Genomic DNA, 6,805 nt, shown 5'->3' with positions numbered 1-6,805 from the left:
AGCCAGGTGGATCTCTGTGATTATGAGCACAGCCTGGTCTACAGAGGGAGATCCAGGACAGGCACCAAAACTACATGCTGTCTCTGGAAAAACAAAAACGTTTTGGGGTTGGGTATTTAGCTCAGTTGTAGAGCACTTGCCTAGCAAGCACAAGGCCCTGGGTTAGGTCCTCAGCTCCCGAGAAAAAGAAAAGAAAAAAAAAAGCAAAAAAACAAAAACCCATGAAGAGCCTAATGACTTCACAGCCTGGACATCTAACTGCATGTGCATCATACAGATATATGAGTTAAAAAAAATCACATGGACTTAGAGATGAAATCCCAAACCTCAGAGATCTGACAACATGGAACACACATGTCCCAACAGTTCAGGGGACATCCCTGTAGAGCTCAGAGAACAAACTGGGGGGCTAGGGCACTTGCCTGGTGTGTGTGTGTGATCCTTAGGTCTGATACTCAAAAGTGCAGGAAAGATAGCTTAGAGAACAAACATGTCCCTAGGTCAAGTTTTCATGAGTAGCTCTAAAAGCTCAAGTGCTGTGATAATACCTTCAACACAGACAAAAGACATCACACTCTCGGGTTATGCCAGGGAACCCGCGACTAGGCAACGTGGCGACTTGTCGCCCTGGAGGACCCCACAATGTCAGCAGCTGAAAAAAATCTTACAAGGGAGGGACCGGCTCCTGAGCAGAAGAATACTAAAAAAATAAATAAAAATAACAGAGAAAAAATATGTGTCAGAAGTGGGATTCGAACCCACGCCCCCATTTGGGGACCAGATTCCCCACAGGGAAGGCTGCTGCCTTGAGTCTGGCGCCTTAGACCACTCGGCCATCCTGACACCTAAGGAGCTGTGCCTTCCTGCTTCTCTTGAAGCCTGCACGCTGCTACGTGTGCAGTCATTCCACAATGTCCCTCCCAGCTGGCTGCAGCGGCCAATAGTGAGCTCCGCGCTGTCGCCCCCTGTAGACCCAGAAACGCAACACACAACACGGGGAGAGATGGGGAGAGATGGAGAGATGCAGGCAGCATGGAGTAGCGGCCGCGGACCAGGCTGTCACCCTTGTTTCCGGGCAAATGCAGCCAGCGATCGGGATACAACCGGAGACCAGACTGGGAGCTCCGGGCTTCCCTCTGAGCGACCTGGGTTAGGTGAGGGTCGCTCCAGCAGCGGCGACACAACTCGGAGTGCTTTAGCTTGCAAAGGGAAGGCTCAGGACCTCCCTGCAGAACAGTCCTGGACCGGCCGGCGGATGGCTGAGTGCCTTCCTCCCAGACCATCTGTCGTCCGTCCCCTTCCTCTCTTCCCCCGACTTCTTCCTCCAAGTAACCCCAACACTTCCCTTTCCCTGGTGAGCTGATGAGGGAGATAATCAGTATTGCTATTCAACCTGCCAGAAAAACACCACACACACACACACACACACATACACACACACACACACACACATACACACACACACACACACACACACGCACACACACACACACACACAAGCTACCACTAACAAAACCACACAAGGCTATGAAAGGGAGAGGGGTCAGAACTGCTGGGGAAAATCTCATTAAAGCAATTTCCTTTTGAAAAAAAAAAAAAGACATCACACCCTCTTGTCCTTTCTCCAATGAATGCATCAGACATTTAACACCATCAAACATCACCTACAAATAGTTCAGGAAATTTACATCTTGGGATCCACATCAACAGAAAGATGATGTATAACCAGGAGACCATAAAACCACAAAGAGCTTATCAACTGCACACCCTGTATACACACCCAACTTGATCAGAGACCACACTGCCCTAAGGTAATGACCCAGAAACAGATCACAGACTTTATTTTCTGTGGCACACCCTTAAAGAGATGACAGGTTACACCCTCATTTATCTGCAGATGGATCCAAGAAATTACAATATCAGACACACTCCTATAAAAGTGGATCAGAGCTCATACTTTGGGACAACATCAACAAAGAACTTATAGGTTTCACAGCATGAACAGGTGTCAGGAACCTCAGAGGCTACCAACAGTTCAGAATCCTAACACTATTTGATATTGTGATCAGATTGGTCAGGCAGCTGAAGTCCTGGAATATGTGACCACAGACAGATTAGAGGTCTGCCCAAAGACCCACAAAAAAATCACATTCTTCAAACTCCAGACCCTGAGTCATGCACATAAACAGATCAAAAAAGTTCATCTTTTCTCAAAAAATGATTTTCTATTTATTTGATGTAGCCAACATTGTAGTACTGTATGTTCAAACACAAATCTTCAAATCTCAGAAATGTTTGCTTATGCAAAATAATTAATACTAAATATTTAAGTCTGTTTTATGTCTGGTTACTAGTGAACAGGAAGTAACATACTCTGTGTCATAATTTATTGTACTGGCAATCAAAGATGATCATTTTCTGTGACTTTAGAAATGTTAAGGCAATATTAAGTATTAACTGTAGTAGCAGTTTTATAACAGATCCTCTTCAAAAAAGCATGTCTCTATGACCTCTCCCCATAAGTACAGTTTTCTCTCAGTTGATGAGTTGAAATACTGTATTTAAACATGAACCTGACTTTTTCTTTTGAATCCCTGAAATTTTTTGCACATATCTGGTGGCGTTAAGTGTTCTTTATTTCATGCATCAATCAGTATATGTGTTAAGATGTTTACTGTTTTTTAAAATGGGGGCATAACCACATACTTTGGAATCTGCTGAAGTCCTCGGACTATTCAGACGGAATACGGTTAGACTGAGTGACATTCTGTTCTTTCCCTACCATGTGTATCTCAGACTCAAACATACACATTTCTTCCTTCTCCTAAGACTGAACTATGAAAGCTGATTTTTATCCGGCTATAAACAGCAAAGGGCAGGATCAGATGTTGTCTAAAAGGGTGTTTTGAAACTGTGGGACTCAGGTAGTATTGCTGAGTTACAAAGGGATCAGGATTTATGTTTTTTGGTCATAAAAACACTGCAGATCCAAAAAAAAAAAAAAAGTTCACATCCAGGGATTTATTCTAAAACAACACAGAGCCACATAAACACCCACAAACAGAGCAGATCTCCTGTAATGTACAATCATAGTCAGAGACTTCATCAACCAGGAAAATGGCAGAAATAGATCCTAGATCTGACACCTTGTAATCTAGAACCATGAACAAATCAAGACGCACATGCACTAAGACATTACCAGCAACAGGTGAGGCCTCAACACAGGGATGAACAAGGTTTAATGTCAGACAACAACATCCTGGTACACATATAACCAGATAAGCCAAGGAATGTGTTATTAGAAATAGTGCCCCTCCCCTGTGGCTGGAGAGATGGCTCAGAGGTCAGGAGCACTGGCTGCTCGTCCAGAGGTCCTAAGTTCTATTCCCAGGAACCACAGGGTGGCTCACAACCATCTGTAAGGAGATCTGGTGCCCTCTTCTGGCATGTAGGCATACATGCAGACAAAACACTGTATACACAATACATAAATCTAAAAAATAAAAAGTGCCCCCTAAAATGAGACTAAACAAGTTCGACATCGCACCCAAAATTTCTGTAAGATAACAAACACATATAACTCAGCTTAGAAGCATTACATACTATAAGATAACAAACACATATAACTCAGTTTAGAAGCATTACATACTATGATATAGACATCCTAATAGTTTAGTGATCACAAATTCTAGGACATTCACAAACCATCATGTACAACTGTATATATACATATATGTGTATATGTTCGGTATCACTATGTAGCTCTAGCTGTCTTGGAACTCACTCTGTAGACCAGGCTGGCCTCGAACTCACAGAGATCCACTTGCCTCTGCCTCCCGAGTGCTGGGATTAAAGATGTGCAGATGTGGTGATAGTTTGTGTGGTGATAGTTTGTTGTACTCTGATAACATTTGCCTGAAGATCAGAGGACACAGCCACTCACTAGATTAACATAAAGGCCAGGCAGTGGTGGCATACACTTTTAATCCTATCACTCTGGAGGCAGAGATCTCTGTGAGTTCAAGGCCACACTGGGCTACATTAGATTGATCCAGTCCAGGAGAGAAACAGAGCCAGGCAGTGGTGGCACACACCTTTAACCCTAGTATTTGGGAAGCACACACATCATTAATCCCAGCACTAGGAAGGTCGAGTGAAATGGCTGGGCGGGGAAAGGCATATAAGGCCTGAGGAGACAGGAACTAGAGCACTTTTGGCTGAAGACTCAGGGGCATTCAGCCAGAGGATTCGTGGAGTTGGCGAGCTGTGGCTTGTTCCTTTATCTCTCTGACTTTTCAGCATTTACTGTAATATCTGTCTCCGGGTTTTTATTAAAAGACCATTTAGGATTCATGCAATACCTAGAACCATGTATTCATTCATTTCCTATTGCTACAATAAGAAGTCATAATCTTAGAGTCACAAAACAACACCAACTACCTTACCTTTCTACAGTCGGTAGCCAGAATGAGCCAAAATCAATGTATCAGCAGCAGGGCTCCATTGCTCCTGGAGGTCCAAGGGGAGTTTTTTTTTCCCTCTGGCTTTCTTGGTCTAGAGAGGTGTTTATTCCTTGGCTTTGGCCCCTCTGTCTATCTTCAAAGACAGCAACAGTTCATCTTCATCTTTGGGTGTCTCTCCTTTCTTCTCTCTTTCTGATGTCACACTGGTTCCTCTGCCTCTGACTGCCCTGCCTCTCTCTTTCAAGGACCCTGGGATAATGCTGAACTCTACTTGACACAGGGATAAGGAGCTTCCTATTCGGGAACATGAACACAGAAACAGATCAAGGACTTAAGCGAAAGAAAATATCCCCACAAACCCACAAAGACGTCAGAATTCTTACATTCTGGCATACACACTTCAAGAGATCAGAAAACTATCGTGATAGGACATGTACACAAAAGATCAGATTAGAAACCTCCCATCATAGACATATAGCACCCACCAAATGGCTCAGGGCACAAATCCTGGGACCTACACCACCCAATAGATCAGACACACAATCTCCTGGCTCATCACCTACGCACAGATGACAGTCCATCCCACACACTGACAGACAGATCATACAGGGTTTCCATCCAGAGAGGTACACCGAGAACACATAGGCATCACCTGGACACTGACAGTCTGATTGACACTGAAACCCCCCACCATAGTCTCGTTTGCAAAACAACAACACATATTCATTTTATTTCTTTTTTTTTTTTTTTTTTTTTGGTTTTTCGAGACAGGGTTTCTCTGTGTAGCTTTGCGCCTTTTCCTGGAACTCACTTGGTAGCCCGGGCTGGCCTCGAACTCACAGAGATCCACCTGGCTCTGCCTCCCGAGTGCTGGGATTAAAGGCGTGCGCCACCACCGCCCGGCTCATTTTATTTCTTATATTTCTGTAGGCAGGAAGGCCAAGGGGGAGTGTTACGGTGTCAGAGTCAAGGCCTTCGCAGAACTTCTTCCCTCTGGTGTTCATCATGGAGAATCCAGTTCCCATAAAGTGCCCACATCGCCCAGCTCACTGCCTTATCCTCCATCCTCAAAGGCAGCAGCATTTCACCTTCAAATCTCTATTTCCTCTCCAAGCCCCTTTCTCTGCCTCTTTATCTACCCATCTCTATCTGTCTGAATGACTCCTGCTTATCTTTTCTCACTCAGCTTACTGACCTTCTCCTTATACGCACGTTCGTGCCTCCCTCTTACAACATTTGTGTTCACGTTGGACCACCCAGGTAATTAATCTAGGATTATTTCCCCCTCCCTGGATGCTTAGTTTAATCACACCTGCCAAGTTCCCTTTTCTATGTTAATTATTATAACCGCTGGTTCCAGGGACTGGGAATTGGACATCTTTGGAGTACTGCTATGTGACCACCAAAGACATACATACACCAACGGCCCACAGACTTTTCACGTTGGGATGCATCAGGGTCACCTTGGAATTCCAGGATCACTTCCCCATCTCAAGATTATTGCTTTGTCAAGCCAGGCAGTGGTGGCACACGCCTTTAATCCCAGCACTCAAAGCAAGGACAGGCAGATCTGTGAGTTCGAGGCAGGCCTGGTCTACAGAGCGAGATCCAGGACAGGCACCAAAACAACACAGAGAAACCCTATCTCAGAAAACAAAAACAAACAAACAAACAAACACAAAACAAATTTTAAAAACCCCACAATGTTTTGGGGTTGGGTATTTAGCTCAGTTGTAGAGCACTTGCCTAGCAAGCACAAGGCCCTGGGTTAGGTCCTCAGCTCCCGAGAAAAAGAAAAAGAAAAAAAAAAAAGCAAAAAAACAAAAACCCATGAAGAGCCTAATGACTTCACAGCCTGGACATCTAACTGCATGTGCATCATACAGATATATGAGTTAAAAAAAATCACATGGACTTAGAGATGAACTCCCAAACCTCAGAGATCTGACAACATGGAACACACATGTCCCAACAGTTCAGGGGACATCCCTGTAGAGCTCAGAGAACAAACTGGGGGGCTAGGGCACTTGCCTGGTGTGTGTGTGTGATCTTTAGGTCTGATACTCAAAAGTGCAGGAAAGATAGCTTAGAGAACAAACATGTCCCTAGGTCAAGTTTTCATGAGTAGCTCTAAAAGCTCAAGTGCTGTGATAATACCTTCAACACAGACAAAAGACATCACACTCTCGGGTTATGCCAGGGAACCCGCGACTAGGCAACATGGCGATTTGTCGCCCTGGAGGACCCCACAATGTCAGCAGCTGAAAAAATCTTACAAGGGAGGGACCGGCTCCTGAGCGGAAGAATACTAAAAAAAAATAAAAAAATAAAAAAATAAATAA

The 6,805-nt window shown here is 44.3% G+C and overlaps 1 non-coding gene across 1 annotated transcript; it reads right to left on the bottom strand.

Annotated features, from left to right (window-relative positions):
* Positions 1–737: 737 nt before the first annotated feature.
* Trnal-caa (transfer RNA leucine (anticodon CAA)) lies at positions 738–843 on the bottom strand. Its single transcript has 2 exons — positions 806–843; positions 738–783 (listed from the first exon to the last, which is right to left on the bottom strand). It is a non-coding gene; the product is annotated as a tRNA-Leu (tRNA).
* Between the last annotated feature and the right edge of the window lie 5,962 nt (positions 844–6,805).

The sequence above is a fragment of the Peromyscus eremicus genome, unplaced genomic scaffold (genome assembly GCF_949786415.1).
Source record: "Peromyscus eremicus unplaced genomic scaffold, PerEre_H2_v1 PerEre#2#unplaced_703, whole genome shotgun sequence".
In the NCBI taxonomy this organism is placed as follows: domain Eukaryota; kingdom Metazoa; phylum Chordata; class Mammalia; order Rodentia; family Cricetidae; genus Peromyscus; species Peromyscus eremicus.
Note: the sequence above shows the minus strand (reverse complement) of the source record. Positions and strands in the feature narration are given on the sequence as shown.